The sequence below is a fragment of the Triticum aestivum genome, chromosome 2A (assembly GCF_018294505.1).
Source record: "Triticum aestivum cultivar Chinese Spring chromosome 2A, IWGSC CS RefSeq v2.1, whole genome shotgun sequence".
Classification (NCBI taxonomy): domain Eukaryota; kingdom Viridiplantae; phylum Streptophyta; class Magnoliopsida; order Poales; family Poaceae; genus Triticum; species Triticum aestivum.
This window is the reverse complement of record NC_057797.1, coordinates 608,560,197-608,572,096: the sequence shown is the minus strand read 5'-3', so window position 1 is coordinate 608,572,096 and position 11,900 is coordinate 608,560,197.

Sequence of the window (11,900 nt, the reverse complement as noted above, 5' to 3'; positions counted from 1 at the left end):
ATCTTTAGTTATGGGTAGGAAATGCAAAATACCAAAAAAATTAGTTGTACCTACTGAACCAATGGTTGAAGAACCACTCAAAATCTATCACACTGCTGAAGCTTATTACTTGGATCATCTTCGATCCCTATGTGCTCGTGCTGAAACCCCAACTAGCTTAGTTGAGGGAAAATCTTTAGATGAGCATGCTTGTTATGTGCGACACCGAATATCTGAAAAAGGGAAAACTTTACTGGATCAAATTCATCGTTTGCAATGCTATGCTTGGAATTTATGTGAAATATATGATTATACTTGTTGTTCTGAAGACCCTAAGAAAAACCTTCCCTACCAATGTTTGTTTAGTGATAATGGAATCGTATCCTCTTATGCTAAGGGTGTTTATAGTTACTTTGATGTTCAACAAATTGAAGAATTTGTTGCTTTTAAGGGTGCTTACGAAATTGCTTCTTTTATTGAAAAGTATGATGCTACTCTTTACAAATCTGAAAATTTTGCCATATTTAAATATTTCTATGATAATTATGCTTCTAATGCCTATGTTGAACTATATATTGAGGACTACTCCGCTGTCCAAGAAGAGACTAATATTTTGCAGGAGTCTATGGAAGAAGAAATTGATGAAACTGTGAGCTCATTGGATGAAAAAGATGGTGAGGAGAGCGAAGAACAAAAGGAGGAAGAGCGGATTAGCTACCCGTGCCCACCTTCTAATGAGAGTAACTCTTCAACGCATACATTGTTTAATTTCCCTTCATGCTTACCGAAGGATGATTGCTATGATGACTGTTATGATCCCTTGGATTCTTTTGAAATATCCCTTTTTGATGATGCTTGTGGCCAAGATGCCAATATGAATTATGCTTATGGAGATGAACTTGCTATAGTTCCTTATGTTAAACATGAAATTGTTGCTATTGCACCCACGCATGATAGTCCTATTATCTTTTTGAATTCTCCCAACTACACTATATCAGAGAAGTTTGCCCTTATTAAGGATTATATTGATGGGTTGCCTTTTACCGTTACACATGATGATTTTGATGAATATAATATGCATGTTCTTGCTGCTCCTACTTGCAATTATTATGAGAGAGGAACTATATCTCCACCTCTCTATGTTTCCAATACGATAAAATTGCAAGAAACTGTTTATACTATGCATTTGCCTTTACTATGTGTGCATGAATTGTTCTTTTATGACATGTCGATGCATAGGAAGAGAGTTAGACTTCGTAATTGTATGATATATGTTACTTTGTGCTCACTACTAAATTACAAATCATTGTTAATTAAAATTGGCTTTGATATACCTTGGGATCCGGGTGGATTCATTACTTGAGCACTATATGCCTAGCTTAATGGCTTTAAAGAAAGCGTTGCCAAGGAGACAACCCGGAAGTTTTAGAGAGTCATTTATTTCTGTTGAGTGCTTTCATATAGTTTAAAAACAAAAAAAATAAAGAGGGGAACCCAAAACTTTTTCTAAAAGAAAAGTGAAAGTGAGAGAGACGAGCATTGTGAATGTGGGGGACGTCCTTGAAATTTGTTCATGCCCATGGGAACTTTGCGAATCTCAATTACAGAAACCTTTCAACAAAAATAATTATCCCCTTGTACAATTCCATTGTATTATAAAAATAATGTGCCAAGGTTTGCCTTTAGGATGTTTACATTTGCTTAATGGTTTGTACGGTGCAGGACAGAAACTTTGGCTGTAGTGCGCGAATTTAAATTTTTAGATGGAACTTCAAATGGTTCTGATTCTTTTTTAACTGTCTTCCTACACAAATTTTTTATTTTCCCTAATTTTGGTAGAATTTTTCAGTTACCAGAAGTATGGTGAATATTCAGATTATTACAGACTGTTCTGTTTTAGACAGATTCTGTTTTTGATGCATAGTTTGCTTGTTTTGATGAAACTGTCAATTTATATTAGTGGATTAAGCCATGAACAGTAGACACAATGAAAAAACAAAATATGAATTGGTTTGCAACAGTACTTAGAGTAGTGATTTGCTTTATTATATTAACGGATCTTACCGAGTTTTCTGTTGAAGTTTTGTGTGGATGAAGTGTTCGATGATTGAGAAGGTTTCGATGTGAGAAGAAGGAAGAGAGGCAAGATCTCAAGCTTGGGGATGCCCGAGTCACCCCAAGTAAATATTCAAGGAGACTCAAGCGTCTAAGCTTGGGGATGCTGGGAATGCATCCCCTCTTTCTTCAACAAATATCGGTATGTTTTCAGATTTGTTTCGTTCATGCAATATGTGCAATCTTGGAGCGTCTTTTGCATTTAGGTTTTCATTTTTCCTTTATGCACCATGCTGGTATGATATGGTCCTTGGTTGATTTATATAATGCTCATTGCACTTCACTTATATCTTTTGAGTATGGCTTTATAGAATGCTTCATGTGCTTCACTTATATCATTTGAAGTTTGCATTACCTGTTTCTCTTCACTTAGACAACCGCCATTTGTAGAATGCTCTTTTGCTTCACCTATACTTGTTAGAGCATGGGTATATCTTTTGTAGAAAGAATTAAACTCTCTTGCTTCACTTATATCTGTTTAGAGAGATGACAGGAATTGGTCATTCATATGGTTAGTCATAAAATCCTACATAAAACTTGTAGATCACTGAATATGATATGTTTGATTCCTTGCAATAGTTTTGCAATATAAAGATGGTGATATTAGAGTCATGCTAGTGGGTAGTTGTGGATTGTAAAAATACTTGTGTTGAGGTTTGTGATTCCCGTAGCATGCACATATGGTGAACCGTTATGCAACAAAGTCGGAGCATGATTTATTTATTGATTGTCTTCCTTATGAGTGGCGGTCGGGGACGAGCGATGGTCTTTTCCTACCAATTTATCCCCCTAGGAGCATGCGCGTAGTACTTTATTTCGATGACTACTAGATTTTTGCAATAAGTATGTGATTTCTTTATGACTAATGTTGAGTCCATGGATTATACGCACTCTCACCCTCCACCATTGCTAGCCTCTCTAGTACTGCGCAACTTTCGCCGGTACCATAAACCCACCATATACCTTCCTCAAAACAGCCACCATACCTACCTATCATAGCATTTCCATAGCCATTCCGAGATATATTGCCATGCAACTTTCATCATCATCATATACATGACTTGAGCATTCATTGTCATATTGCTTTGCATGATCGTAAGATAGCTAGCATGATGTTTTCATGCTTGTCTGTTTTTTGATGTCATTGCTACGCTAGATCATTGCACATCCCGTTACACCGCCGGAGACATTCATATACAGTCATATATTTGTTCTAGATATCGAGTTGTAATATTGAGTTGTAAGTAAATAAAAGTGTGATGATCATCATTATTAGAACATTGTCCCATGTGAGGTTATCAAAATAAAAGTGGCCAAAGAAGCCCCCAAAAAAACAGAGAGAGGCCAAAGAAGCCTACAGAAAAAGAAAAAGGAAAAAAGAAAAAAAGAGAGAAAAAGAGAGAAGGGGCAATGTTACTATCCTTTTACCACACTTGTGCTTCAAAGTAGCACCATGTTCTTCATATAGAGAGTCTCTTGAGTTATCACTTTCATATATTAGTGGGAATTTTAATTATAGAACTTGGCTTGTATATTTCAATGATGGGCTTCCTCAAATGCCCTAGGTCTTCATGAGCAAGCAAGTTGGATGCACACCCACTTAGTTTCAGTTTGAGCTTTCATATACTTATAGCTCTAGTGCATCCGTTGCATGGCAATCCCTACTCCTCACATTGATATCTATTAATGGGCATCTCCATAGCCCGTTAATACGCCTAGTTGATGTGAGACTTTCTTCCTTTTTTTGTCTTCTCCACATAACCCCCATCATCATATTCTATTCCACCTATAGTGCTATGTCCATGGCTCACGCTCATGTATTGCGTGAAAGTTGAAAAGGTTTGAGAAAGTCAAAAGTATGAAACAATTGCTTGGCTTGTCATCGGGGTTGTGCATGATGTGAATATTTTGTGTGGTGAAGATGGAGCATAGCCAGACTATATGATTTTGTAGGGATGAGCTTTCTTTGGCTATGTTATTTCAATAAGACATAATTGCTTGGTTGGTATGCTTGAAGTACTATTATTTTTATGTGAAAGGATAGACTATTGCTTTGAATCACTCGTCTTAATATTCATGCCATGATTAGACATATGATCAAGATTATGCTAGGTAGCATTCCACATCAAAAATTATCTTTTTTATCATTTACCTACTCGAGGATGAGCAGGAATTAATCTTGGGGATTCTGATACGTCTCCGTCGTATCTATAATTTTTTATTGTTCCATGCCAATATTATTCAACTTTCATATACTTTTTAGCAACTTTCTATATTATTTTTGGGACTAACATATTGATTCAGTGCCCAGTGCCAGTTCCTGTCTGTTGCATGTTTTTGGTTTCGCAGAATATCCATATCAAATGGAGTCCAAACGGGATAAAAACGGATGGAGCTTATTTTTGGAAAATATGGAAAATTCGGAAGGAAAATCAACGCGAACCAGTGCCTGAGGTGGTCACGAGGCAGGGGGCACGCCCCTACCTTAGTGAGCCCACCGTAAGGCGGTTGATGCTCTTCTTTTGCCGCAAGAAAGCTAATATTCGGAAGAAAAATCACAGTGAAGGTTTCAGGCCAATGGAGTTACGGATCTCCATATATATACGAAACGGTGAAACAGAGCCAGGAGAGAACGCAGAAACAGAGAGAGACAGAGAGACATATCCAATCTCGGAGGGGCTCTTGCCCCTCCCACGCCATGGGAGCCAAGGACCAGAGGGGAAACCCTTCTCCCATCTAGGGAGGAGGTCAAGGAAGAAGAAGAAGAAGAAGGGGGCCCTCTCCCCTTGCTTCTGGTGGCGCCGGAGCACTGCCGGGGCCATCATCATCACCGCCATCTTCACCAACAACTTCACCGCCATCATCACCAACTCGTCCCCCCTCTATGCAGCGGTGTAACCTCTCTCTTACCCGCTGAAATCTCTACTTAAACATGGTGCTCAATGCTATATATTATTTCCCAATGATGTATGGCATCCTATGATGTTTGAGTAGATCTGTTTTGTCCTAATGACTATTTGATGATCAAGATTGGTTTGAGTTGTATGTTTTATTATTGGTGTTGTCCTATGGTGCTCTCTGTGTCGCGCAAGCGTGAGGGATTCCCGCTGTAGGGTTTGCAATATGCTTATGATTTGCTTATGGTGGGTGGCGTGAGTGACAGAAGCACAAACCCGAGTAAGTAGGTTGTTTGCGTATGGGATAAAGGGGACTTGATACTTTAATGCTATGGTTGGGTTTTACCTTAATGAATCTTTAGTAGTTGCGGATGCTTGCTAGAGTTCCAATCATAAGTGCATATGATCCAAGTAGAGAAAGTATGTTAGCTTATGCCTCTCCCTCAAATAAAATTGCAATAATGATTACCGGTCCAGTTATCGATTGCCTAGGGACAAATAACTTTCTTGTTGACAAAAGCTCTCTACTAAAACTAATTTAGTTGTGTCTTTATCTAAACAGACCCTAGCTTTTATTTTCGTGTTCTCTACTTTCTTGCAAGCTTATTTTCGTGTTCTCTACTTTCTTGCAAGCTTACCTCAAGTGTGCGCAGAGTTGTATCGGTGGTCGATAGAACTTGAGGGAATATTTGTTCTACCTTTAGCTCCTCGTTGGGTTCGACACTCTTACTTATCGAAAGAGGCTACAATTGATCCCCTATACTTGTGGGTTATCAAGACCTTTTTCTGGCACCGTTGCCGGGGAGCAATAGCGTAGGGTGAATATTCTTGTGTGTGCTTGTTTGCTTTATCACTAAGTAATTTTTATTTGCTGTTCTTAGTTGTTTTCTATCTTTAGTTATGGGTAGGAAACGCAAAATACCAAAAAATTAGTTGTACCTACTAAACCAATGGTTGAAGAACCACCCAAAATCTATCACACTACTGAAGCTTATTACTTGGATCATCTTTGATCCCTATGTGCTCGTCCTGAATCCTTGTCAAATCTTTGTTCCATAATCTTATCTTGCCACTCCTTGTTCCATAATCCATCAAATCTTTACCCAAAACTTGAAAACTTCACAAGACAAAACTTAAAGTAGAAAATCTCGTGAGCTCCGTTAGCGAAAGAAAACAAAACACAACTTCAAGGTACTATAATGAACTCATTCTTTATTTATATTGGTGTTAAACCTACTGTATTCCAACTTCTCTATGGTTTATAAACTATTTTACTAGCCATAGATTCATCAAAATAAGCAAACAACACACGAAAAATAGAATCTGTCAAAAACAGAACAATCTGTAGTAGTCTGTAGCTAGTGCAAGATCTGGAACCCCAAAAATTCTAAAATAAATTGCTGGATGTGATTAATTTATCTATTAATCATCTTCAAAAAGAATTAACTAAATAGCACTTTCTAAATAAAAATGGCAGCAGTTCTCGTGAGCGCTAAAGTTTCTGATTTTTACAGCAAGATTAACAAGACTTTCCCCAAGTCCTCTCAACGGTTCCACTTGGCACAAACACTAATTAAACACAAAAAACACAACCAAAACAGAGGCTAGATAAATTATTTATTGAATAACAGCAAGGAAAAAAATTGAGTTGTCTCCCAACAAGCGCTTTTCTTTAAAGCCTTATAGCTAGGCATAAGATTTCAACGATGCTCACATGAAAGACAAGAATTCAAGCACAAAGAGAGCATCATAAAACATGTGACAAACACATCTAAGTCTAACATACTTCCTATGCATAGGCATCTTATAGGCAAACAAATTATCAAGTTAAGCAAAAACTAGCACATGCAAGGAAGCGGAAAGAAACAATAGCAATCTCAACATACAAGAGGTAATTTAGTAACATGGAAATTTCTACCACCATATTTTCCTCTCTCATAATAATTACATGTAGGATCATAAGCAAATTCAACAAAATAGCTATCACATAAAATATTTTCAACATGATCCACATGCATGCAAAGTTGACACTCTTCCAAAATAGTGGGATTAACATTAACTAAAGTCATGACCTTTCCAAACCCACTTTCAATGTTATTGCAAACATTATAATCAATCTCATATTCATCATGGGGCTTAAATAAATTTTCAAGATCGTAAGAAGAATCACCCCAATCATGATCATTGCAACAAGTAGTAGACATAGCAAAAATAGCATCCCCAACCTTAGGGTTTTGCATATTATAAGCATAATTGGCATTAATAGAATTTATACTATCATCATTGCAATCATGCTTTCTATTCAAAGATCCATCATGAATCACACCATAAATTACTTCATCACAATTTCCAGATTCACGAATTTCAAGCAAAACTTCATAAAGATAATCTAGTGCACAAAACTCACTAGCAATTGGTTCATCATAATTGGATCTCTTAAAAAGATTAGCAAGCAGATGAGGACCCATAAATGTTTAGGTTATCTGTTTAGTAATAAATAAACAACTATTCCAACCAAACGAGTAAATGAGCCAAGTAAGACATCATAGCAAATGGAGATACGAGCAGAAGAAGGGCAAATAAAACGGCAAGGGTGAAGTGCGGGAGAGGAAAACGAGAGGCAAATGACAAATAATGTAATGCGGGAGATAAGGGTTTGTGATGGGTACTTGGTATGTTGACTTTTGCGTAGACTCCCCGGCAACGGCGCCAGAAATCCTTCTTGCTACCTCTTGAGCACTCGTGTTGGTTTTCCCTTGAAGAGGAAAGGGTGGTGAAGCAAAGTAGCATAAGTATTTCCCTCAGTTTTTTAGGACCAAGGTATCAATCCAGTTGGAGGCTACGCACGAGTCCCTCGCACCTACACAAAACAAATAAATCCTCGCAACCAACGCGATAAGGGGTTATCAATCCCTACATGGTCACTTACGAGAGTGAGATCTGATAGATATGATAAGATAATATTTTTGGTATTTTTATGATAAAGATGCAAAGTAAAATAAAAGGCAATGAAAATAACTAAGTATTGGAAGATTTAATATGATGAAGATAGACTCGGGGGCCGTAGGTTTCACTAGTGACTTCTCTCAAGAGCATAGGTATTTTACGGTGGGTGAACAATTGCTGTTGAGCAATTGATAGAATTGAGCATAGTTATGAGAATATCTAGGTATGATCATGTATATAGGCATCACATCCAAGACAAGTAGACCGACTCCTACCTGCATCTACTACTATTACTCCACACATCGACCGCTATCCAGCATGCATCTAGAGTATTAAGTTCATAAGAACAGAGTAACGCCTTAAGCAAGATGACATGATGTAGAGGGATAAACTCATGCAATATGATGAAAACCCCATATTGTTATCCTCGATGGCAACAATACAATACGTGCCTTGCTGCCCCTACTGTCACTGGGAAAGGACACCGCAAGATTGAACCCAAAGCTAAGCACTTCTCCCATTGCAAGAAAGATCAATCTAGTAGGCCAAACTAAACTGATAATTCGTAGAGACTTGCAAAGATAGCCAATCATACATAAAAGAATTCAGAGAAGATTCAAATATTGTTCATAGATAAACTTGATCATAAACCCACAATTCATCGGCCTCAACAAACACACCGCAAAAGAAGATTACATCGAATAGATCTCCACAAGAGAGGGGGAGAACTTTGTATTGAGATCCAAAAAGAGAGAAGAATCCATCTAGCTAATAACTATGGACCCGAAGGTCTGAGGTAAACTACTCACACTTCATCGGAGAGGCTATGGTGTTGATGTAGAAGCCCTCCGTGATCGATGCCCCATCCGCCGGTGCTCTGGAACAGGCCCCAAGATGGGATCTCGTGGATACAAAAAGTTACGGCGGTGGAATTAGGGTTTTGGCTCCGTATCTGATCGTTTGGGGGTACATAGGTATATATAGGAGGAAGAAGTACGTCGGTGGAGCAACAGGGGGCCCACGAGGGTCGAGGGTGCGCCTGGGGGGGTAGGCGCGCCCCCTACCTCGTGGCCTCCCTGTTGGTTGCTTGACATAGGTTCCAAGTCTCCTGGATCTTATTCGTTCCAAAAATCACGTTCCCGAAGGTTTCATTCCGTTTGGACTCCGTTTGATATTCCTTTTCTTCAAAACCCTAAAATAGGCAAAAAAAACAGCAATTATGGGCTGGGCCTCCGATTAATAGGTTAGTCCCAAAAATAATATAAAAGTGGATAATAAAGCCCAATAATGTCCAAAACAGAAGATAATATAGCATGGAGCAATCAAAAATTATAGATACGTTGGAGACGTATCAGTGGTGACTAGAGCCATCTGGCCAAAACTCCACCAAATCCCTTTACCAGGCGATCGCCCCCTCCCCGAGACCCGAGGCTCTCAGCACCATTTGGGAGATCCGACTCCCCCTGAGGATTAGAATTTTCTTGTGTCAATGGATCCGCGGCCGCCTTCCGTCCGGCGTGGAGGTCTTGAAGCGCAATGGCCCTGGCGACGGGCGTTGCCCGCTATGTGGGCCCGAAGAGGATTTAAACCATATCTTCTTCACATGTATGTCCGCGCAATTCTTCTGGAGCTGTTTCCACGAAATAGCGGGTGGCAATTGGGACCACAACAACTTCCCCGCTCTTTTTTGCCAAACTTCAGGCATTACTACCCTCGTCTTGCCACATTAGGTGGTTGACCATCGGTGTGCTAGCCTGGACGTTGTGGACTGTTAGGAATAGGCTCGTGATTCAGCGTATACCTCTTCGTTGCGGTACTGACACTCTGTTCAAATGGTCTGGTTACTTGCAGCTTTGGCGACCGCTTAGCCATCCAAGGAAGAGAGACGCCATCACCTCCATCATTACCCAGCTTCGCATGATGGCTCTCCGGATGGCTCCGCCACTTCCCCCACCACCACCGGAGCCAGATTAGATCTTCTCCGCATCGTCGTCACCACCGTTTGTGTTGTTCGTGCGTGTGTGCCGGTGTGTTAGGCTTGTTGTAATGTGCCAACAGCTGAACCCGTTTGTTGTGTGTGTGCTTGTCTGTTAGACCTTGCATGCGGTGGCATTGTGTGTGTATGTGTTCGCGGTTGGTACTTTGTTGACTTTGTGATCGGTGGTTGCTTTATTTATAAAGTGGGGCGAAAGTCTTTTTCGGTAACAAGAGGTGATAGCAAAAGTAACACATCCAAATACAAAAAGATTTTGTTAACCAAGGATTGTTGGAATAGCTAGAAGTTATCTTATCATTTAACACTATACTACTTGAATATTCAAACTCAACAACATATTATTTCAGTAAGAAACAGTGTGTATTTTATATCATGTACTGACATACTGATCATCCCATGTGTCCGTTACTAGAAAGGCATAACCTGTTAAAAGCGAGATACTTCCACTTTAATTTGTTTAAATCGGGTTCACTATATGCTTATGATGATTGCAGTGTATTGCCTCTTGATGAAGTTTCGGAGCGAAAGAAACTTCAGGCTTTTTCTCCTGCTACTTCAAGCAGGCTCAACTTCATTGCTTATCGCGATTTTCAACTGGACTAACTTTGGTAGGGTTTTCTTTCGTTGGTTATTATATCTCCGATGAAAGTTTTTGGTTCTAACGCGTTCTTTGTGCATGAAACTTATAGGAGACACTCTATTGGTTTCCTCCATTGAACTCTCTGTGATGTTTGTTTGCCTGGCCGTTTACACACTACGGAGCTTAGCGTAGACCAAGGGGGGCCATGCCCCCTTAGTTTTGGCATTCATTGAAGAGCATGCTAGCTTTTAGGCCTAATTAGTATTTCAACGAGTGATTAGCCCCTCCCGGCCTACTAATTTGTTCCCCTTTAGTCATGGCCCCCTCTTAAATTTTTCTCAAGATCTGCCATTGGGTTTACAGCTATTTTTTTTGTTGGTAAAGGCTATGCTTTCACCTACATGGCCCTATTTTTAGTCTCAACAATCCCCGCGATTCTCAGTCCTGATAGTCCAGGTAAACACTTATGCTTGATACTCTAAAATACTCAACAATAACAACATGTGGCGGTATTGTTTAATTGAGTACTCCTTTCATATGTTCATGCCCATGAAGATGCAAGTTTGGCTCTTTTCAGTCGCTGCAGGAATTTTTATCATTACCAGCACCCTAAGGAACGGCAAGAAAATGTTGATTAGGCATACCAGTGGCAAGGGGATTACATGAGGCATTCTATTATATGGATATGTTGTCCGCAGATTCTTTGGACACGTGTCCTTTCTTTTCTTCCAGTGGAACTAAAGTACATTTGCATTCTATAGACTTGTCAAGTCATTGTATAGTAACTGAGTGACTTACAAGTTACAACAGTGTGATGTACTTATCAACTTGGTGGTGGTTGCTTTGTAATTTACCATTTTTGTCAATGTAAACATAATGAGCATTCTATCCATTGCACAGGGTTAGGCTGTCCACACCTGATGCTTGTTCTGTTCTGCTGTGTCCGCATGCTAGATTGTTTTTCCATGTTAGTACAATCTTCTGTTTGCTGGGAGTGTGGTGGTTCTGCTGGTATGTGCCATTCTATGGAAGCTGCTGTTGTTCTGGTGCGGCGTGGGCTGGCTTATCGCATGTACCTGGGGAGTAAATTGCAGGAAACCACCACTTTGAAGGCTAGATTTGTAGAAAACACCACGTTACATTTTTTGACAGAAAACACCATGTCTTGCATAATCTTTTTGCAAAATGCACTGATCGGCGGATTTGGCTCGAGTGAGCATGTTTATGACAGATTGGGCCTGCTAGTCAGGCTGACATGTCACCGCCTAAGTAACGACGATGTTGACTAACGTTATCATCAATGTGTGGCCCTATGGGGTCCACCTATCATTGAAAGAAAAAATCTAGTGCTCGTCAACCTCCCACCACTGGACCAATTCGTCCAGAT